Source organism: Talpa occidentalis, unplaced genomic scaffold, assembly GCF_014898055.3.
Source record: "Talpa occidentalis isolate TD23 unplaced genomic scaffold, MPIMG_talOcc4v2.1 talOcc4.16, whole genome shotgun sequence".
NCBI classification, from domain to species: domain Eukaryota; kingdom Metazoa; phylum Chordata; class Mammalia; order Eulipotyphla; family Talpidae; genus Talpa; species Talpa occidentalis.
This window is the reverse complement of record NW_023601653.1, coordinates 41,886,034-41,910,258: the sequence shown is the minus strand read 5'-3', so window position 1 is coordinate 41,910,258 and position 24,225 is coordinate 41,886,034. Positions and strand designations below refer to the sequence as shown.

The 24,225-nt window shown below is 42.1% G+C and overlaps 1 protein-coding gene across 1 annotated transcript in view; it reads right to left on the bottom strand.

Annotated features, from left to right (window-relative positions):
• Positions 1 to 21,429, bottom strand: part of SCAF11 (SR-related CTD associated factor 11) — a 131,087-nt gene extending 109,658 nt beyond the window's left edge. The window contains exon 1 of the mRNA XM_054696280.1: positions 21,424 to 21,429. The gene's annotated coding sequence lies outside the window, so the exon portion shown is untranslated. The remainder of the gene's footprint in view (positions 1 to 21,423) is intronic.
• Between the last annotated feature and the right edge of the window lie 2,796 nt (positions 21,430 to 24,225).

The following is a 24,225-nucleotide window of genomic DNA, read 5'->3' as shown; positions in this document are numbered from 1 at the left end:
TCTTTGCCCCATCATTTCTTTTTTTTTAAAGGTTTATTTATTTATGCATACAAGAACAGGGGTACAGGCCAGAGGTGTGGGGGTGAGAGGATTCACCAGAGACAGAGTGGGGAACAGAGCAGGCAGATTAACTGAAATACACTGCTGAGGGGAGCAGCGGGCGAGTCAGGAGAGGTCTGCTGTGTCATGTGTTTAGCTCCCTGGCCGGGGATCGAACTCGTCCTGCAGTGGCTGTGGATAGCTTCATAGGTTGTGTCTCAACCCCTTGCACCACCAGGGAGGCCCAACTGATCATTTTTTTCTTTTAAAGATTTATTTATTTTTACAAGCACTGGGCACGGTCAGAAGCACGGAAGGGTGAGAGAATTCACCAGAGTCAGAGCGGAGAGCAGAGCAGGCAGACTGATGAAGTACACTGCTGAGGGGAGCAGCAGGCGGCAGGAGAGTTCTGTGCGCCATGTGGGACCCTTGCCCAGCAGCCAGGAATCGAACCGGCACTGCAGAGGCTGCGGGCAGCCTCGCAGCCCAGTGCTCAACTGCTGCGCCAACGGGGAGGCCCCCAACTGATCATTTCTTTATTGAAATGAGTTTCCTGTATCCAACTCTCTGCCCCAATAACCGTCACTATTTTTCACTTCTAATTGATTTGGATGCAATATTTTCAATGTCTAGTCTTTTATTCATCACTCTTAAAATTTCTGCATGCATAATTGACTTAATGTCTAATTTAATCATCATTTCTTATTCCACTCCTAGAGGATTCAAGGACTCACATTACTCCACCAGGGTTTTTATTAATTTATTATCATCATGTTTTTATAGTACATAAATTAGCTATTTATTATTGTTACTCTTCTCTACAATCTATGAATATTCACATTAGCTAGCTATTTGTCAATACACAGAATTGTTTGTGTATTCCACACCATCTTTTTGGGCTCAACTTGTGATTTTGTAAAATTTATATCCTTTTGTAGTTGTTTCATAAAATTCTAGGAACAGTAAATGCCATTAGTTATTATTGTATGACAATGTTTTCAGTTCCCAGGCAATTATGACAGATATTTGAGAAATATATTCAAAGTATATTGGTGTTTTCCTTTGGCACTTTAGGACACTATCCTTTCTCCTGGCCTTGAAATAGGGTGTCCCAATTATAGATATCCTCCTGCTTTACCCAAATTCTGGGACTGTTCTCAGTCCTGCGAAAAATGGAATGGCTGATTAACCTACTTTGAATGTTGCTGTTGAGAAATGTAATATGTGCCTTGGATGTAATCTGTACTTTTTGGTTGATTTTACTTTTAAGTTTTCCTTTTGGCTTTTGGCAAATTGGTTGCCAACATTCTAGGACCTGGGGATGGGGAAGACTGGATGGAAGGAGCATGTCACTGATAGGTAATGTTGTAACTTACTTCCCCCGGAACCACTTTCTCCTCTCATAGCTCTCCTTTTCCTCACTAAAGCTTTTCCAGTTCCCAGTTCCATTAAACCCTCCCCTTCAATCACACTTCACACTTCACACTTATGTCTCTAAATATTTTTTGAAATTGTCTCTCTTTTCAGTTCCTTCTTTAAAAGAGTCTTTCCATCTTCTACCACCTCTACTTGTAATTCCGATTCTCATTATTTCTTCCCTGGACAGTTATAAAATCCCCCATCTGGTATCCTTAATTGCAGCTTCTTTACCTACTTTTTGTTTTAAGCCTCATTGATAAATTAATCACTCTCAGTTCTGTAGCTCAGAAACCTTTGATAGCTCCCCTTTGTTTAGTAAATCAATCAAGAAAAAATCTCACTAAATTTGATAAGTAGTGTTTGTTGAGTATATACTGTGCTCCAGACACTGATTACAACATACGAGTTCTTTCATGTAATCTTCAAAACAACTGTATTAGGTGCTTCCTTCTGTTATTCCCAATTTTGAAAAAAGGTAATTAAGGACCATAGATGCCAATTATTTGTTCAAGGCCACACAGCAAACAGGGATGGCGCTGACACCTGACCTAAGCACCTGATTTCCAGAGTCTGTGTCTTATGTTGCCTGCAAACCCAGTTGCCACTTTTTAGTGGTGAAAACTGAACTCATAGTAACCAAATTGAACACTTCCTGCTTACAAATGTATTCAGTGTCTTGTAAATGTTTTTTTTTTGTGTGTGTGTGTGATATTTCCCCCCTCCCCACTAAAGTCCCAAACTGATAGGGGTTAAAGAGGAAGGGAAGGGTATCTTACCTAGTATAGGAATCTGCACACACAGTGCAAAGGCTGCACGGATACTCTATGAGATGAATAATCTATTTTCTTTAAACTAAAAATCTTGCTTTGAGCTGAGATTCCTGCCCTGATGATGCTTGAATGAGTGGTGGACATTAACCAAGCCCAGCAGGCCAGGATGTACCAAGGTCAAGGTAATCAGGAAGCTGATAAAAAAAATGTGGGGGCTGAACATGACAAATACATGGAACATCAACTATGACGGGCTGTTCTGATAAGCTGATTCAACTATGACAGGTTGTTGTGATGAACTGATTCACTTATCACTGTTTTTGTTCAACTTACCAGAAAATAGCCAGCTAGAGATGAGATGTTAGAACAGTTTCTTCAGGAAGATATGGCCACCAATCTCAGATCGCTGGCCAGATACCTAAATAAATGCGCTTCTTATAGGTTCAGTTCCTGTCTCTGATCATTGATGTCTGCAGTGACAGCAGGATCAGGGTTTCTGGTAACAAAACTAAAAATTCCACTTATCCTAAAAGACTCATACATTCTGCTTCCTTGATTATGTTAAGTGAAATAAGTCAGAGAAAGACAAATACAGGGTGATTCACTCATATGTGGAATATAAGGAAACAAAGCAAATGATCAAATACTAATAACCTCTAGACTCTGACAATAAAAAAGTGATTACCAGAGGACAAGTAGGAGGGACAGGTAGACAGATGTTGGTGGAGAGTTATTAAAAATTTGGTGGAGGGTGTGCGGGAACTGTACTTTAAAAGAAGCATATAGTTGTTCTATTAAAACTTACACACTTTTGTAATCCAATGTTTCCTCAATGGAAATTAAAAAGAGAATTATATCAAACACCACAGACAAGCAAAACCAAATTCTTCTTTTTTTTTTTAAGATTTATTTATTTATTTATACAAGAACCGTGATACAGACCAGATGCGTGGGAGGGTGAGAGGATTCACCAGAGACAGAGTGGGGAACAGAACAGGCAGATTGACAAAATACACTGCTGAGGGGAGCAGCGGGTGAGACAGGAGAGGTCTGCCGCACCAGGTGGGTCTCTCGCCAGGATCGGACCGGCGCTGCAGACAGCTTCACAGTGAGGCGCTCAACCACCTGCACCACCAGGGGAGGCCCCAAAAACAAATTCTACCTCCACGGCATCGTTCAGTATCCCTCCTCTGAGATGTGGTTTCATCCTCCTTTAAATCTTTCAAAGCTTCAAATATTATGATAATTTGTTTGCTTTGCTTTTTTCTCTTAGTTCAAGCCCCTCCTCTTAAAGGCAAGACCTTATTCTCGCTCATACATTATGAAGCGCACAGATTGGAGGGTTTCATACGAAGCTTCCAGAAAGATTGCAGTGGTCCTGGCCTATGTCTGTGCACATCTCCTTAACCAAAGCACAGTTTAGACCTGAGGAGGCCTGAACAGAGTGGACATCCAGCCCTCTACAATCTGTTTGAGCTGCTGAACTGTTGCAAACAGGTGGTTGTCATGTAACCATCCCAGGGCGGGCAGGTTCATTGTTGATTCGGGCAGAAAGAGAATCATGGAGTCCCTATTAGACTGACAGGCTTTTAATGTTGCAGCAGGAAACTAGGTACACCAGTAGGCCAGTAGGCAGGGAGGCTGGCATGCAGGAAACAGGGGGGCTAGGAGGCAGGCAGCAACCAAGCCTCCCAGGCCCCTTGCGCTCTCTCTCTCTCTCTCTCTCTCTCTCTCTCTCTCTCTTTCTCTCTCACTTCTCTCCTCTTTATCTCAATCTCTCACTTTTTACAGACACTTCAGGTGTCTGTGATCATAGATGTGCATGCCCCATGCTTGCATTCCCAAACGCTTTTTGCAATAACCCCATATCAAGTGTGGGCAATGAAACCTGGGAAGAAAGCAAAGGCACAGGTGGCAGTCATAGAAATGGACTCAGGAGGCAAGAAAGAGCCTGCCTTACTCCATTTTCCCTACAGTGGGTATAGGGGAAGGAAATCTAATGCAACTTTGCTTGGTTCTTCCCAGACTTTGCCTCCATGAGCAGTTTCAGTGGAGGAAGGGAAATGGCAAATACCTCCCCAAACTAAATCATTTTCTTTAGTCAGGAAGGTTAAGCTAATTGTTTTCAAAATTCTTCTCATCTTTCTAAATTGGTACAGACTTTTCTTCAACTTTCCTCTTGTATTCTGCCCTGGATGATGATACATTGAAAGTTAAATGTTAGCTCTGAGCCAACTTTCACACTTGAATTTACAGAGTACTAAAAACTTAATTGATAAAAATGTTGCCTGAAGTGAAAAATTGAGGTGTTATCTTAGTGATTCAGGCTCAAGCTAATTTTTCACCAGAAATATCAAAATAATTCCAGGAAAATATAAACAGGATCATGTGTCCTGAATCCTGAAATACAAAGATACTGATGTACTCTTTGTTGCTCAAACAGAAAATTAAGGTGAGATAGATAGAAAAGTGCTTATTCACTCAACTAATAAAGTTCCCACTATGTGTTTCTCCAACACACAGAGCCAGATATATATGGGTGAATATAAAAGAGCAATTTCTTGTTATGTATGTGCATTCATCATTTTGTGTTGGTTGGGAAACTTTACTCACCAGAAGGTGGGTCTGATGAAGACCTGCTTTCAGGAGGGGATTAGATCCATTCCATAAATAAGTAAAAGGTCACTGAGGGGAAAAACAGGGTGTTTGAGACCAGATCCCTCTCCTTGTGAGGAATAGTCTACCTAGCCTCACAAATGACCTTATCCCTCCTGCACAAAATTCCTAAGTTTCTTAGGACTGACTGGATCACCAGTTTATCTCAGTATAGAAATGGCTATCTTTTCTTGTCCCTTTTTATTAATGAAATAATTCAACTGTTACATCAACCCACCACTGAAATGTATATAGCTAACCTCTCCGATCTTCCAATTTGCATGATTATTCACTCTTGGCCTTTGCTTTTGTATTTCAGTTACACCAATTGCATGATGATTATACCCCAGTTAAGAATATTGCAAGTATCAATTACTATGTTTAAAATTAAGGCAATCAATATAAACACCAATTCTATTTTTGTTTGACAGTTTAAAAAATATCCAGTACTTTTCATGTTTTCTGAGCTGCACTTCCAGTCAGTTGTCAGTAGGTGGCAGCACATTATTTTTGGCTCAACGTTGGGGAAATAATTTTTTTGACAAACTGGATTCTGGAAAGACAGCTCTGTCTAAAACATAGGCAGAATTTTCCATATGTTATTCTCATTATTTCATAAAGGTATTCTTTTCATTCTATGCATTATCTTGTTGTTGTAATGCCTTTATTTTAAATTTTATTCATGTTATCTTGTCACTGACATACATGTCCTAAATGGACATGTCCTAAACCTTATTTAGGTTTGGAGAGTTTAGGCTTTGTGATTAGAAAGCACAGTTAAGACATACAAAGCCTGAGTGACCTGAACCAATTTTGGGAAGTTCTCTGAGCTTGAATTTTGGGTATTGTGGGACCTGGGCGAAACTGTCTTCCTGATATCACTTTCCAGGACTGTTTTACCTCCTTGGATTACAACAAATGGAAACAATCATCATTAACCTATCATTTACCAAGAATTTTAATACAGGCCAGTGTTTTTAAAAGAACAATGCTCGTTAGAAAATCTCCAAATAATTCAGAAGACATGTGAACCCCTGGATTTCCGCCCCCCAACCCCCCACCCATACTGCCCCACAAGAAGCTGACCCACACGGTGCAGCAGAACTCCTCTGTCTCACCCCGCTGCTCCCTTCAGCAGTAGATTTCAGTCAACCAGCCAGTTCTGCTCCCCACTCTAATCTCTGGTGAATCCTCACACCCCCCCACCTCTGGCCTACACCCCAGTTCTCATATGCATAAATAAAAAATAGATCTTTAAGAAAAATAAAATGTGCAATGGGGCTTGAAAGGGGAAACCAGATAGATGATTAGGAAGAGATATATGGAAGTGCTGCACCTCTACACTCAGATTTTCACTCTTGAAGTGTGTCTGTTTGTCATTTCTTTAACCAAATCCCTGACCACCCTGCGCAGTCTCTCAACCCTGAAACGGCCTCATCGTCTACTGCTGTGCTGGTCCGCGGCATGGAAGATGAAGTTTCTGTAGTGGTATTTGAGGACAGAGGCAGCAGGAAAGGGATAGCTCAGGCATCATCCTTCTACTTAGTGGGTCTGCAAGGCACACAGTGGGACTAATTACTAATGTGCAGTGCATGTATTAAAGTGCAATTAAGGTTCAGACTCAGTGCCTGAAGTGTAGGAGGAACCTCCAGGATGGCCTTGGCTTTGCGAGGCCAGGCGAGCCCCAGTTCTTCCTTGTCCAGCAGCTAACAATTTTTCTTCATTTATTTAGAACAAAGACTTTTAAAAATGATACACTTAATTAAGAATACACGCCTAATTATATATACTTAATTAAATAGACTTAATTAAAATATATATAGTTTAAAATTTGTGATTCTGAGAAATATGAATAAGAAAAAAATACCCTAAATTGTATCACCTTGGATATAATTGCTGTGACATTCAGTATTACTTCAGACCTCTCTTTTTGTATATATATAACACAATAGTCCTAACTGTCTGGGAGTAATTGTAAAAGTGGGACTGTATTGTGTATGCTAATTTTAATTAAAGTATTAAATTTAATTCTCCTTAAAAAGAAGAGAAACTGTGATTTAGGAAAATAAAGAAATTAGGGAATCTTTGGTAAATGTTTCTTTGGTTTTAGTTGCTTTTAAGCAAAATAGCTATTATATTCAAGTGGTACAAATTTCAAAAGCTTCATTTTAGTGAAAAGTCAGTGAAATTCACCTTCCTCCTTCCCATCTATCCACTATCCTTCCCCAGGGGGATCTGTGTTACCAGTTTCTTGTCTACCTTTCTAGATAGTTCAGTGTTTAAAAAAATACTTTATTGGGCCTCCCCAGTGGCGCATTGAGCGCTGGGTTGCGAAGCTGCCCGCAGCCTCTGCTGCGCCAGTTCGATCCCCTGCCATTGGGTGAGGGGCCCACATGGCGCACAGACCTCTCCTTCCACTCGCTGCTCCCCTCAGCAGTGTGCTTCAGTCCTTCTGCCTGTTCTGCTCTCTGCTCTGACTCTGGTGAATTCTCTCACCCTCCCGCGCTTCTGACTGTACCCAGTGCTTGTATAAATAAATAAACAAACAAACAAATAAATAAACTATTTCAAAAAACTTTATCTTGGAGATTTTAATTCCTAATTTTAAGACAAATAAAAATGATAAAAGATTATGAAAAGCCTTAGCATTTTGAAGTATTTTTTAAGTAATATGATCTAATCTGTTTTATATAGGCTCTAAAGGAGGGCCCTGGGCCTCACTGGTGGCCTAGGGTTTAAGTCTCTGCCTATCACTGCTAAGCACTGAGTTCGATCCCGCCTGCCAGGGAGCTGACACAGGTGGTGCAGCTGACCTCTCCTGTCTCACCTGCTGCTCCCCTCAGCAGTGGATTTCAGTCAATCCACCTGTTCTGCTTCCCACTCTGTCTCTGGTGAATCCTCCCAAGCCCCGCACCTCTGGCCTACATTCCAGTTCTTGTATGTGTAAATAAATAAATAAACAAACAAATCTTTTAAAAATAATAAAATGAAATAAAGGGAGACCCATGCCAGGACCTTCCCCTGCAAGTCCACTCGTTTCTTGTGTGGGTTGATTTCATCTCTGGTAGCTCTTCCCAAGAAGGGATATATTTGCTAAAGCCTTTTGTATTTAGAATGTTATTCTCAAAGAATAACAAGAAATAAAGAACCATCTGATATTCTGAAACTGCATTTCCTTTCACTGGGCATTTTACAGAGAAAGATCCACTTCCTTCTGGCATCAATGGCTGTGAAGGGCTGAGTGTGTTTAACTTCTCCCATCTACAATAAGTGATTTGTTTTTTCTACCTCAATTCTAATTTCTTTTAATCCCCAAATGTCATTATCCAGGCCACTGTATGTATTTCTTTTAATTATTCTATCAGTTATTCCTGGGCCATGAACTGCCCTTTTCATATGCAAAATGACTTCTTTGTTAATTCTAGGGAATCTTTCTTTTTCAAATGCTTTTTGCTGTTTCATTTTTCCGATTTTCCACTTCACCAATTATTCTTGTATAGGATCTTCCTATCTCACATTCACATCTGTCACTTCCTCTCTACTTGTCAAGATTCATTATCTTTTTTTCTAAATGTGCATTGACAAGACTAAGGCTTTCCTCTCTGGTAGCTTTACAATTCCATTTTCAGCCTATATGATCTTTGATCTTTCTCATTTATTCGTTCTCTCATGCTGTTATTTTGGTCTTTAAGTTGTCATCTTAGGTTAGCTGTTTTCCTTTCCACCTATGTTTTTATCATTTTGTCTTTGAGATTTAAGTTTTTCTATAACTTAAAATAGTAGTGGGGAAAATTTTTTCTATTTTTTCAGTCATAGATTCTTTCTTACAGCCTAGTTCCTTCACCTACACTTGATATATTTGTTCTTCTCTGTCTTCCTTTTTCATTTTTATTTTCTGTACTGTATTTGCATAACCATATTTCTTGCTCATGCTTAATAGGGAAAGCATTTGCCAAGACTGTCTACTGACTTGAATTTACCCTATGGGTAAATTCTTCTTGATTTTCTTCCCCTATTACCTTTAATTTTGTCCCCTTCAAGTTGCAGGTAAGAGGAAGTGTGCTGCATTTAGTAATTCTCCTGTTGCCTGGGGCATATGTAGTGGGAGGGAATGGGAAGAGACATCACCTGTGCGCAGCCTTTGAAGGAAAACCAGTGCATACCTATCCCCCCCACATGCACATACACATATACATGCATGCACACACACACATGCACACACACATAATTCAAAAGAAGAACATTGTCCTAAGTGCAACTTAACTTGCACAGCAGCTTCTGGGAACACAGAGAAGTTTCTTCTGTTTTGATGCAGGAGGCAGTTTACATTCAAATCCTAGCTCTGCCCCTTAATTTACAGTGGGAAGATGAGTGAGGTAGTTCTGTTTATAAGCCCCAGCCTCTGAATTGGGGGCGATAATGGAGCTGTTGAGTAACAAATGGATTTGCATATTGGTGCCTTTAGCACAGTGCCTGCTAGACAGCAAGGGCTCCTGAAATGCCAGCTGCTGTCACTGTCACCCATCAGAGCAGCAGTTTCTCTTGTCATTCTCCTGCTTTTGGAGTTTGATGAGGAAACTGTACAAGTGACACTCATGAAGGTCCATCTACCTTCTGATAGCACGTGTGTCTAACCAAGGGTTAAAGGAGACCAGAAAATATATACACTGACATAGGGAACATAAATGAGACCATCATTTTGAAAGCAGTTTAGCAGTTCCTTGTAAACCCAACCCATGTAATTCAACGAACACTGATGGGCACATGAAAAAACCTGTATGAACGTTGATCCTTGTTGGGAGCCTGCTGCCCTGAAGGGAGCTGGAGTTTCTGGAGAATACCTGTTTACTTTGCATACAGAGTTCCAGGATGTTAGAAGTTCTGCAAACAGAACTTCCCAGAATTGAGTCCTGTTCTCTGATGATGTTCTGGCTTCTGCGCATGTTCCCTACCAACCAGAAAAGCTTGTTTTCAGCAGTAACTTATTAATCTTTATAAGCAAAAAACAAAACACAACTGCATGTTATTTTCTTGTTCTTTGTTTGTATCTTTAATAAAAGCTTGGGCTGGGAGAGTGAAAGGCAGAGCTGCTCTCAACCGTACTCTCCCCAGCCTCCCCGCACTGCAAATGCATTTAGACTCAGAGTCTTCATTAATGGCAGAGAACTTCATCGGCTGTCCTGTCCGAAGCAGATCGTCACATGAAAACTTGTACACATATGTTCATAGCAGTCTTATTTATGGCAGCTAAAAGCTGGGGTCAACCTACATGTCCTTCAGTGGGTGGCTGGTCAAACATAGTGGGTCTGACTCTCCCACAGAATATTGCTAAGCATGAGAAAAGGACTGAGCTACTGAAAAATGTGGCCTCTTGGATGATCTCCATGCAATGGTGCCCAGTCACAAAAGTTAGTCCCCCAAGGCTATGTGCTGTCTGACCTGTTTCTATAATGTCTTGAAAAGGTAAATTGAATGAATGGAGAACAGATTGGAGATCGCTGGGTCACAAAGACAGGGACTGGGAGGAGGGAGGGAGAGAGGGAAGAGGGTGAAGTTATAAAAGGTCAATGTCAGGAATTGCGTGGTGTGGGAGCTCTTCCTTACCTGACTGTGACAGTGGTGATGCAAATAAACACAGGTGATAACGTCATGCAGAACACAGCACACACACACAGACACACAAATGAGTAAAGCACAATTGGGGAAAGCTAATCTGAGTAAGACACATGGGTGGCTGATGCCAGTGGCCTGGTTGGGGTTACTCCACAGTGTTGCAAGATGTTGCCATTGCTGAAAACTGCACCAGGGTTCTCTGTACTTAATTTCCCACAATTGCAGGTGAACCTATAGTTACCTAAAATAGTTCGATTAAAAATGCAGAGGAAGAAGATTGCCTTAACCCACCCCCCATCCAGCCAAAAGGTAAACACATTTCTTTCTTTATTGTGGAGCTTCAGCAGATTTTCAGGAAGAGACTTCTGTAATCTCCACATAGTAAGGGAAGAAGGGAGAACATATTACATCCTTCTGCCCCAACTAGTCCTCACCACAGCAAGGCAGCTATTGAAGCAGTTCTGGAGGAGAGGGGGCAGGAAAGATCTGGAATGATTTTGAGCCAAAGAGTAATGTCATGTGTTAGAAGCTGTGTCACACCAAGAATACCCCAGGTGGAACTCTATTAAACACAGCATAGGATTTTGAATCAGGGAGTGTGAGATAAAGTATGGGCTTTGGGATATCACTTCATGGTGTAATTTTTGGGGTGTTCAACAATCTCAGTTTAATAACCATCCCTTTCTGGTCTTGGTTGTGAAGATAACATGTTGGTCAGCCCTCATGTTAAGGTTTGGAATACCTAAGTGTAATCTAAGTGTAATGCTTTGCTGTGATCCAGGAACTTTCCATTCTTGGTATGGGTTTATATCAAGTGTGTCCAGATAGGTTAGGATTGGGGGGAGTAGAGGGATGGAGATTATGAAATCTAGTGGTCAAGGAGGGGGTCACTTGAGCTTTCCCGAGGGCGGGTATGATGGGTGACTAATGGGGTTCCAGGCTACGTGGGAAGGCACTTGAGGGCACTAGACTACTAGGGGAGAACCTGGGAACTGACATGTACAGTCTGACTCATTCTTTGCATACATTATTCCATTAAATCTTGCAACAACTTTCTCTGAGCTGTGTTAGTGTCACCATTTCAAAGAGAAAAATAACTGAGGTTAAGATAACTTAAGTAATTTGACAAGAGACCATAGGTAAATGGTGACAGAGCCAGTATGGGATTGGGCTGCTTCTGTGAAGCAATCGGACTCTCATGGAGCCTCGCCAACTCCTGTTGGGCAGTCTGACTTGGCATAATCTTCTCTTTTATGAAAATTAATATTGTGGATGAATCTGTGTCAATTTTATAAATAGCCACAGGTTTAAAAAACACATACACACAAATCCACCTCTAGTTATCATTCAGTATCTCTCTGATCTCCTCAGCCAAGTTTCTGGAAAGAATTTCCTCCATATTTGGTCACCACATCCTAGTTTTTGTTTTTTTTTTTTTTCATAGAAGAACTGGGGTGTAGGCCAGAGGTGCAGGGCCGGATGAGGGGTGAGAGGATTCACCAGAGACAGAATGGGGAACAGAACAGGCAGATTGAAATCCACTGCTGAGGGAAGCAGAACACTTGAGAACGAGGGCAACAGTGTTCGATGATTGCGTGCGAGGGGAGAGGAAGAGAGAGAGTAGCAGGTATCCAGGATGATTCACAGAATTCTGGCTTAGATGACAGGGCCGGGTGGTGGAATTATTCTCCTGGATGCAGAAATATGGAGAGGGACCAGTTAGAAGGTGGCAGCTGCAGGCTGCTATATTTCTCTCTGTACCTGAGGAGAGGTAGAAGGTCACTGTTGGATAAATTATCTGGAACTCAGGTATCAGAAGTTGCCAGCATTGTTAAAAACAAGAAAGTAGGCCCCAAATGGAGTCTCTCAACATCAACTCCCATGACACCAAATTGAGATTTAACTTAATTACAGTTTCAGCTCTCCCAGAGATGAAACCTTACATAAGGCCACCTCAGGTGGTCTGCCTGAGAGGACCCTGCCTTCCCTCACAGAAAAGGAATCTTGCAATCACCCAGCTGCTCCCTTGCCAAGTGTAAAAATTCCTCAGAGTTCCTTTCTCTCTGCCAGGCTGGCTGCTGCCCATTTTCATAAACTATTGAATAAATACAGCAAGAGATTTAAGATTTACTCAGTTGAATCTTGTTTGCTTGATATGAGGCCATGGGTAGATGAAACCATCAGAGGAGAGAAAAGAAAGACAGAAGAGATTACAAGCACAAGTTCTGTGTGGCTCTCTGGTGTGGAAATCAGAAGAGAAGGCAGAACCAGCAATAACAACAACAACAACGAAAAGATTGGACAGTAAGTGGAAAGAAAATTGAGAATGTGTAGTGGCCTAGAGGCCAAGAGGAGGGACATCAGTCAGAAGGAGATTATCTCTATAGTGGTTCTCACCCTGGAACCACAGCAGTTAGCTGGGAACCTTGAAACAGAAATACGATGATGTTCCTCTGCCTCCCCACACCCTCCTGCACTTACTTCTTAGAGTCTCTGAGTCCCAATGAAAAATTAATTCTCCCGTCCTGTGTCCTCTCTGGTGTTATCTGTGCTTTCCCTTCTCAACACTAAACAGGATTTATAATGATAAATTTATTTGTGATACTTGTTTCAAGATAGTAAACTCTATATGAAAGTCAGGGACTGTGTTGTTTTGCTCATGTTTCTCTTCTCAAGGCCTAGTCGTTGGTGTTTAAGGGATATTTGTGAAGTAAATGTTGAGGAAAACATGTTTATTTGGCATTTATTTTATTTATTTATTTACCTATTTTTGTGTAGAAGAGCTGGGTCTAGGCCGGAGGTGTGGGGGTTGAGGGGATTCACCAGAGACAGAGCGGGGAACAGAACAAGCAGATTGACTGAAACACACTGCTGAGGGGAGCAGCGGGCGAGACAGGAGAGGTCTGCTGCGCCATGTGGGTAGCTCCCTGCCCGGGGATTGAACTCAGGCTGCAGCGGTGACAACACTGAGACTCAACCGCTAGGTCATCAGGGAGGCCCAGGTTTATTTGACCCAACCCTCTATGTCACTACAAAATTTTAGTGATGCTGGAAAACATTTTAATCTGGAAATTTCAACTTTAAAACTTTAAAAACTGATTGATATGTTTCAAGGTCTTCCCTCTGTCCTTCCCTTCCCTTCCCCTTTCCCATCCCTCCCCTCTCATCCTCCCCCTTTTCCCTCCATATCCTTCCTCCCCTTCCTCATCCAACCCCCTTTCCTCTTCTGCAGCAACATTCATCCCACAGAAATGATCAAATACTACGTAAAGGAAAACCTACAGTGTTTGCTTCCTGTGTGGGGAAAACCCAATTCTTTCTTGCTATGTCTTTTTTCCATGCTTATCTTCTTTCTAAAATTTTTAAATTAAATTTATTTTCTTACATCACTGTTCATTTTTGGACAATATTTGATTTCTCCCCCAGGGATAGTCCCCATAGTTCTCCATCACCACAGTCCCCTGTGCTCTTTCCTCCCCTCTTTTGCACCCCTCCCCTGCTGTAGGCCTCAGATCTATGGTCAGCTTGTAAGTTTTGTCTATATCTGACCCTTTGTTGGGTTTCTCTAGATTCCACATAGAAGTGAAGCCATCGGATATTTATCTTTCTCCTTCTTATCCTGGCTTATGTTCTTTATTGCTCACACTTCTGGAGGCCACTTTGTGCAGGTTGGAGAAGAGAATGTGTTTGTCCGGAGGTCAGGCCTTTCTGAGAGACAGGAATTGAGGAGGAGACAGGTAAGCAGAGGCTGCTCCCAGCAGGCTTGGTTCCCGCCTCCCTGTCACACTATCTGGAGGATCAAGGTCTCTTCCCAGCAGGGAAGACAAGTCTGGGGCCAGGAGGTTTAACATTCAGGACCAAGATAGGAACTTGAGTTGTGGGAGAGAATGCTTTGCCTTACACTACATTTTATTTTTATCCCCTTTCTTATCACTTAGTAAGATCAGATGCTAATCCTATGCCCTGGTCCCTTTGCTGTGTACTACCCAGAGAGGTGCCACGAATACAAGAGAGGCTGTTTTGATTCTTTCTCCTTTTTAGAAAAAAAAAAAAAAATTAACAAAGACTTGACGTCCATTTGTCAGTGTTAAAATATCAGCCCCGTTGAGTATTTCCACAAGCAGGCAGTCAATTCATTGAAAAAGAGATAATCAGACCAGGCATTTATTCAAATGGCTTATTGTTCAGCTGAATTGGCCTTGAAAGAACCAACCCTCGGTTCTGCTGGGATTGTTATCCCTGCAGGACGGACAGCCTCTTCCTTTGTCAGATCACAGCACAACAGACTTTTGTCTACATTTCCAGTTTGGCGATGAAAAGCAGGCATAAGCCAAATACTTTTTAAAATGGTAAAATACATTATCCCTCGTTCTGACCACTGTGTTTCCTTTCAGGGCCTAAGATAATTTCAAGCTTTTATATGTCTCCCGGCCTTTCTTTCAAGTCGAATCAGGTCCAGTGTGGATTGGAAGATCCTTCTACTAGGCTTGTCTACAAACACTTCCTTCAAAGAACAACTGTCATGAAAGCAATGCACCCTCTACGGTGCAGATCAGGGAGGGCTTTAGATTCTGTTCCAATCCAATGTGGGTTGGTGCCTAATGACCACACACATCTGCCGACTGTTTTTTCATGCACGGGAAATGAGGTGTCCCTTCTCGGTGCCTCGTGCCTCAGGGCCTCAGAGCTGGGACCAAGTGGTACCATTGTTGGCAGGCCAGCAGGAGGCCAAGGACTCCGTAGTCATGGAGAAGCTCCTCTGTGCACCCAGGGGAGGAACACTGGCTCACCAGCTCGCCTTTGTGAGACACTCTTGTCTTGTCCATCCACGTGGCCCCCGATGGGCAGTACCAGGGCACCTCAGTTCTGGGGCAGCTGCCCTGCTCACAACTCAGGCCCCCACATCACTTAGAAAAATCAGTGCATTTCATCTTTCATTTGTTTGATGCACTTTATTTTAGGAAGTGTCTCATCCCCCAATCCTACCGGAAAAATATCAGATTGATTACAATTTTGCCAGACATGAATATGATTATTGTTATATTACTACAACAGTCCTGTTAGAGAAAGAACTGCTTACAGGGAATATAGGCTGTTTATAATAATAGACTCTGGTTTGCATATAACTTGCATGAAATTTCTGGGTCGTTCATTTATAGTCAAAATTAGTGGCTACTTGGGCCTCCCCCGTGGCGCAGCGGTTGAGCGCTGGGTTGCGAAGCTGCCCGCGGCCTCTGCAGCGCCGGTTCGATCCCCGGCTGCTCCCCGGCCACCAGAGGAGGGTCCCACATGGCGCGCAGACCTCTCCTGCCGCCCGCTGCTCCCCTCAGCAGTGTACTTCGGTCCTTCTGCCTGCTCTGCTCCCCGCTCTGGCTCTGGTGAATTCTCTCACCCTCCCGTGCTTCTGACTGTACCCAGTGCATGTATAAACAAAAAGAAAAACCAAACAAACAAACAAATAAATAAATAAATAAAACATGCCTCTATTAAAAAAAATTAAAAAAAAATTAGTGGCTACTTCATATTTTTTTATTTAAATATTTTATTTTATGTAATTCTTACATCTTTTTTCATCTTTGCACAATGTATGCATTTTCATTTTGGTTATATTCCCCATACAATTGCACCTCCCCCCTTATTTTGACTCTACTCCTTCCTTTCCCCGCCCCTCCCTCCCACCCCCCCAGTGTGTCTCTGGTTTATAGTTGCTTGTTGATTTTGATTTTTACTTTGTATTAATTAGTCTTTTTCCTGGTCCCTTATTTAGGTTTTCTAGATTCCTGCTATGAGTGAGACCATCCTGTATTTTTCTTTTTCTTTCTGACTTATTTCGCTGAGCATGATCCCTTCTACTTCTTCATATTTTAAGGTTCTTTTTTTGCATAGTAGAACTGGGGTACAGGCCAGAAGTGTGGGGGTGAGGGGATTCCCCAGAGACAGAGTGGGGAGCAGAACAGGTAGATTGACTGAAATCCACTGACCATTGACCATTGAAATCCATTGACTGAAATCCACTGAAATGCACTGACCTTTCCACAGGAGAGGTCTGCTGCTCCCTGTGGGCCAGCTCCTTGGCTTGGCATCAAGCTCAGGCTGTAGTGGTGACAGCACTGAGCCTTAACCCCTAGGCCACCAGGGAGACCCCACACTCTTAAGATTTCTCCCCCAGGACATGGAACTCCTCTTCTTTCGGACCGAATCTGCCTTAGGCTCCTAACTTCTTTACTTCAAAGGAAAAACCTCATTTGTAAGAAAAAACCTCATTTGTAGGAAGATGCTGATGATATATAAAACATCACCATTTCAGAGAAGAAACACAGAAGAATAGACTATGGAAAGCCTACATTTCAGAGAAGATGCATTTGGAGTTCCAGCTGATTCTGTTGTCACCTTTAATTGTATGCATAAAATGAGATACATTGTCATTTTATGAAGAAATTCTTAAATAGTTGCTATTGAAGAGGAAGGTTTGACATTTAGAGTACTGAAAATCTTTCCTTGTTGTCTAGACCTGGGACATAATTTGAATTCCCCTCTTGTCAGTTATTCCACATTTTATGGACACCTGCCATGTGCCCAGGACCATGCTAAGTACTGGGAATATAAGAGGTATTGGTGACCAAGAATTTTGGCTTATTCTTCTCCCCTATTGCAGTTCACGATCTAGATGTGGGATGGACAAGGAATAGTAGGATTAGGATACTGAAGAGTGGGGGTAATAATTGGGACAGAGTAGTCATGCTAGTTGGGCTAAACTTGAGTGTGGGCTGTGTTTAAAGTATGAAACAACAACACATCATCCTCTTAGAACCTACTCTGTCCACATAAAAAAATGAGAGGAACTTGGAGATGTGTTTACAATGGAATGCAGACATATTCAAACATATTTGGTGTATGTGTGTGTGTGTGTGTGTGTGTGTGTGTGAGAGATGCATTTGCAGTATGACAGAAACCATGAGTGACAGAAACCATGTTGCAGGTTTGGTCCCATGAGCCAAATTCAGCCAAAGAACTGATGGCTGGAAGGATATTTTTTCCTATGGCATGTGGTAGTAGACTCTAAACTCATTTCATTTTCCCAGCATCCTTAGGTCTGCGTTTGAGCTGAGATTTCTCTTGCCCTGAAGTTCAAGTGACTCCCTGCATATCATCTATGACAGAACAAAGTGCATCTCGCTATTGGGGCCATCACAGAAGAGCGGGGTCAAGGTGGATGCCTGGCGCTATAGTCCTGGCAATGAAATGGGCAGTAATTTGCATCTCAACAGGGATCACTTTGAGCCTGGAGTGACTGAGACCAGCAGAGCCCCATGCCTGGCCTGCCAGAAGCCACAGGAGGCAGCACATGCCACTGTATTCCTACCCCCAACGGCATCCCTCTGTCTTGTTTTGCAGCTTGGGGAACACCATCTAAAGAACCTCAAAAATATTATAAGAAATGGTGTCCTAGAGACCAGTGCAAGTGGTAACCAAGACCAATTCTTAAATGGGTGCAAGACCCTCCTTGGGAATGCTGTAGGCTCCCAAAGGACCTTACAAGAATGGGTGGGGGCTTAGTCCAATCCAGATTTGGTATGAATATAAATGAAAACACTATTTCCAAACTGGGGAGAACTCTTAAGTCTGAAGCAAATCTTAATTTTTGTTTCCTTTCCCAGTACCATTCCAGATCTGCCCAGATGTCCTTTAGACTGGGTCCACTTCTTGCTTAGTTGTCTCAATTCTCTTTCAAATTTGAATCCTGAATAAATACAGCCTGAGAAGGGAGCCTCCCTGGTGGCGCAGGGGTTAAAGTCTCAGGGCTATCAAGCAATCGCCAGCCACTACAGCCCGAGTTCGATCCCCTACCAGGGAGCTGAACCACATGGCACAGTAGACCTCGCCTGTCTCGCCTACTGCTCCCCTAAGCAGTGAATTTCAGTAGATCCACCTGTTCTGCTCCCCACTCTGTCTCCTCTCACTCCCAACACCTCTGCCCTAGACCCCAGTTTTGTATGCATAAATAAATAAAAATAAATCTTAAAAAAAAATACAGCCTGAGAAAGCAAGGGAGGTTGATGTCAGTGACATTCTTAAAGAGGGTTATCCTCTAGGGTGTAAAATAAGGGACTTCTCTTGTGCACATCTGACCCTGTCGATCATGAAAGCAATTCCCCAGTCCAGAGCAGCAATTTGTAATTAAACCACTCAATGGGTCACTGGAGCAAAAGAAAAAAAGACTAAGATTGCAAATTTAAAAAATCCTTTCTCTGGCCTCCCCGGTGGCGCAGCGGTTGAGCGCTGGGTTGCGAAGCTGCCCGCGGCCTCTGAGGCGCCAGTTCGATCCCCGGCTGCTCCCCGGCCACCGGAGGAGGGTCCCACATGGCACACAGACCTCTCCTGCTTCACCCACTGCTTCCCTCAGCAATGTATTTCGTCAGTCTGCCTGTTCTACTTTCCACTCTGGCTCTGGTGAATTCTCTCACCCTCCCGCACTTCTGACTGTACCCAGTGCTTGTATAAATAAATAAATAAACAAACAAACAAATAAATAAATCTTTAAAAAAAATCCTTTCTCCTCAGTGAAATAAGTCAGAAGGAAAAAGAAAAATATTGCATGGTTTCTCTCACAGGAGGGATGTAGGGGAACCAAATAAGACATCAGAGTAAAAAAAAACAATAACAATACAAAACATAACAAAACAAAAACAAACAATTATAAATCAGAGACATCCTGCAGGGGAGGAGGAGGGAGAGGGATCAGAGGGAGGGAGGGAGGAGCACAGGGGATTTTGGGGATGGTGCATGGGTACATTGGTGAAGGAAATACTATGTGGACTACACCTGGTGGGAGGGAAGAAAAAATTGTCTAAAAATGAACAATGATGTAAAAAATAAATAATTAAAAAAGATAAAAAATTAAAAGTAAAAAACAAAAATCCTTTCTCCACAATTCTATAGTATAGGCCTTTTACAAGGTTATGTACCAAATGGAAAGAAAGCACAAATGTGAAAAAAAAAAGCCATGAAATATTAACTTAGTCACATTATTGCTTAACCATTCATTATTTGAAAATCCAGTGCAATTATTTTCAAATTGTCAGGGCCTCTTAAAGGAATGTAATACCATGCTTTTAGATTCAGGCACGTCTTTCACACTGATTAGGATGGGAGGCCAAGTTTTTCCTTTAACACATTTTTACCAAAAACTGGGACATATGAGTAAACAGGTAAAAGGGGAGCAATGCTCTCCCTGGTTGGGTTAATCACCCTCTCTCCCCCACACTGCCTCCCCAGAATCCCCTCTGTTTAGGGGCTAAGAGAGAGAGCCAGCCAGATCTTGTGCATTGGCACATGTTCCTCTATCTTCCAGTGGACTCCATCCCTCCGGCAGTTTTAAATTAGGGCCTCAAATTCTTTACATCCACCTTCCTTTAAGAGGTGACATTTATGCTTCCTCCCCTGAATCTGGGGAGATTTGTGACTCCTCAAGCAATAGATTAGTATGCCAATGTGTGTAAGTGGTGTCGTGTGATTTCAAATGGAGGCTATGTCGCAAAGGGCCAAGCAGCCTTGTCTCGTGGAGGCCTGGGCCGCCACCTGAGAAGTCCGCCATGCTGGAGAGGCTACAGCAGGCAACCTGTGTGTAGTCCCAACTGAGTCGACCTTCTCACCTGTCGCCAGCGTGCCAGACATGAGCAACCTGCTTGGCAACCGCAGAGTTCATAGTAGGTCAGCCTTGGCTCCCTATCTCAGTTCTGCCTTCCCTCTATCAGGTGCTGAAATTCCCTGGGAAAGGAAGAAAAGCTCATTCTTCCATCCCATCCCATTCCTCTCACATCCCAGGACTGGGCGCTGGCTCTTGCAGAGTGCCTGTACTTCTCCCATCTCCACCCATTCCCTGCACCATGCAGTGCTGGTTCATTTCTCCCTGTTTCCATTAAAAATCATTCCCAACGCCTGGAATGTCCTCACCACTGTCCTCTGCAGAAAACTCCCACCCACCCTTCAAGGTCTAGACCAGATGCTCCTCCTTCATGAAGTTTAACTTTCCTCATTCACACTGCTCTTCAGTTTTTTCTTATTTAAGGACATAAAGTCCGTCTAGCCTATATATGAACGCAGTTCAAATTACAGCACAAAGATGTTATAAAAAAATCAGAAGAGATTTTTATTTTTTAAAGTAATGTATGCAAATGTTAAAATATTCAGTTGTTTCAGACTATTCCTCTCCATAGAGGAAACCACAATTACAAATCTATTATAATCTCTTCCAGAAACATATTCTATGCATATGTGAATTGGAATCCGAAGAATTTGTGGGGGAATGGGGCAGAATGTTTAAAGTCAGTCTGGAAAAAGTAAAATCAGAAAAGAAACAAGAAAATTGTGTGTAAGAATAGTGAATGATGATGGCGGGGAGGAAAAATGCCCCCTCTTTTCTTTCAGGTTCTCTGGGTTTGACAATGAAACTGACAAAGGCAGGTTAACAAAAGAAAAACATGTAAATTTACTGAATATACTTTATGTGACATGGGAAATTCATAAGGAAACAAAGAAACATGCCTGAGTGTTTTCTGTGAGGTTTGATAAAGGGTGGGAGGTAGTGGAGGAACATGTTGGGTCAGAGGTCTCAGGAAAGCAGAGTAAAGTGGGGAGCTCAAGGAGGCTTATTTTTTTTTAAAGATTTATTTATTTATGCATACAAGAACTGGGGTGTAGGCCAGAGGTGCAAATTGGTAAGAGGATTCACCAGAGACAGAGTAGGGAACAGAACAGGCAGATCTACTGAAATACACTGCTGAGGGGAGCAGCGGGCGAGTCAGGAGAGGTCTGCTGTGCCATGTGGGTCACCTCCCTGGCCAGAGATCGAACTCGTGCTGTAGTGGCTGTGGATAGCTCCAAAGGGCTGAGACCCCCTGCACCATCCAGGAGGCCCTTCAACGAGGCTTATTTATTTAGGATTCTCCTCAGCGTCCCCTTGTCTCCAGAGATAAGGCTGTCCCTTTGCTGCGGGTATTGAGAAGGGACAGGTAAAGGTCTGAGTGATTCTACGTCTGCAGATTTCTCAAGCTACTTCAGCTTAAAATATCCAGTGCACCCAGGGGCAATATTTGGGGTGGTATGTTCTGAACTCCATTAGTGGTGTGTCTTGCTTGGTTGTTACAATAATCACAGGCAGCACTTACTGACAACCTGACCTGTTGCTGGCGCTTCTGAGCACTTGCTGTGCTTTAATCATCTCACCTCCTAACTCTTTTTTTTTTTTTTTTTAAAGTTTTTTATTTATTTGTTTGTTTGTTTATACATGCACTGGGTACAGTCAGAAGCGCGGGAGGGTGAGAGAATTCACCAGAGCCAGAGCGGGGAGCAGAGCAGGCAGAAGGACCGAAGTACACTGCTGAGGGGAGCAGCGGGCGGCAGGAGAGGTCTGCGCGCCATGTGGGACCCTCCTCTGGTGGCCGGGGAGCAGCCGGGGATCGAACCGGCGCTGCAGAGGCCGCGGGCAGCTTCGCAACCCAGCGCTCAACCGCTGCGCCACCAGGGAGGCCCTCACCTCCTAACTCTTAAGGGAAGTATTAATATTACCCAAGTCTTATAGATGAACATATTCAAGTAATTTGCCCAATGGTCACAAAGTTGGTAGAGTCTGATCTCAAGACAGACCTTCAGTTTCAAGATCCCACATTTTTCTTTTATTATTTAAAATTTTTGTCTTACACTGTTGTAGTCCCCACAGTTATCCCACCACCATATCACCTGTGAACCATCAGCTCATTCCTTATCCCCTCCTTTGCTGTATGCCTCAGATCTGTGGTCAGTTTGCTAATTTTGACTTTTTCTTGAATTTTGTTTGGTTTCTCTATAGTCCATGTATAAGTGAAGCCATCTGGTGTTTATCTTTTTCCTTCTGATTAATTTTGGCCAGCATCATCCCTTCCAGCTCTATCCATGTTGCCACAAATGGCATGAGTTTGTCATTTTTGATTGCTGAGTAATATTCTATTGTGTAAATATACTGCAACTTTTTGATCCATTCATTATATTTTGGGACATTTACGTTGTTTCCATATCTTGGCTATTGTAAATAGTGCTGCAATAAACACAGGAGTGCGGGTTTCCTTTTGTATTAGTGGTTTTGTGTCCTTTGGGTGGATTCCTAGCAGTGAAATCACTGGATAACATGGTAGATCCATTTTCAGTGTTCTGAGGAACCTCCACACAGCTTTCCATAGTGCAAGAGCACACATTCCTAACCACCATGTTACCCTGCTTAAGATTATTAAGATAGCCATAAAGGTTACAGCAATAAAAAGTGGGTGTTGACATAAGGATAGATCACTGGAACAGAAGTGTCCAGAAATAGATTGTTGATAAATGAGAACTTTCAATTGTGTTGGAAAGGGTGACCTACTTAAAAAATGATGCCAGCACAATGTAATATACCTCTGGAATAAAAGGAGATCCTTTCTACATATTATATAAAATGTTTAGATGTATTAAAAGCTTCAAATAAAAAACTTAAATAAAAGAAATTCAAGAGAAACCAATATAATAAGGCAAAAGACAAATATTTACATGAAAATAAATCATAGTCAAAAGAAAATTTATAGACTGGGAAATTTTATTTGCATTGCATCTGAGAACCAAAGGACTTCTACAAAATGATAGGAAAAAAAAATCCAAAGGGAAAATGAGCATAGGGTATGAACAGAAAATTCACGTAATAGAAGCTGTAAATATCTAAAAATATGAAAAGTGAGTCAATTCCCAAGAAGTCATGGAAATTTAAATAAATTGTATCATTTTCATCCATTAGATTGGCAAAACTTTAAATGCCAAAGAAGCTATCAATTTGTTCACCATCTTAACAAATGAAGAAACATTTATTTTTTAGTTACTAAAAAATGAGTCCTCATGTATCACCAATGTGTGATTACTAAAAGCTTCTTGAAAATTAAGTTGGCATATTAATTAATATTTAAAGTCCACATAATCTGACTCAGCCAATACATTCTTAGAAGCCCATCCCATACACATAAAGTTACACTCAAAAGTTAGGAAATACACAAAAAGGAAAGAGTGAAGTGAACACAAATTGAATGTTTAACAATAAGAAAATAAATGAATATATTCCAGTTATTTATAAAATGGATCAGATCTATATTGATTAACCAAGAGAGATAGGGTAGATTTTTTCAAATTGTATTTTTTTTATTTTTTATTTTTGTGTAGAAGAACTGGGGTGTAGGCCAGAGACGCCAGTGGTGAGAGGATTCACCAGAGACAGACTGGGGAGCAGAACAGGCAGATCTACTGAAATCCACTGATGAGGGGAGGAGGTGGGCAAGACAGTGGAGGTCTGCGGTGCCATGTGGGTCAGTCTGTTCCCTGCTGGGATCTGGATAGAACACAGGTCTGAGTGGTGATAATGCTGAGACTTAACCCCTAGGGTAAATATTTTAAATGAAAAAAGAAAGAAGGAAAGGAAGGAATCAAGGGAAGCATGGAGAAGGGTGGTAGGGAGGGGGAAGGGAGACCCAGTGAGAGAAATTACCTGGTAAGGCAGGTCTCATGATTTCTTATCTGCCAAAGTAAAGCAAAGCCAAAGCAAGCCAATAAAACCCTTGTATGTACATTTATGGGTCTGATAGAGACAGAGTGGAAGGATGTACTCCAGGCTGTTAATTTTATTACCTCCAGGAAATGAGAATGGAGGAATGGGTGTGGGGGAGATTAAATGTGCTTT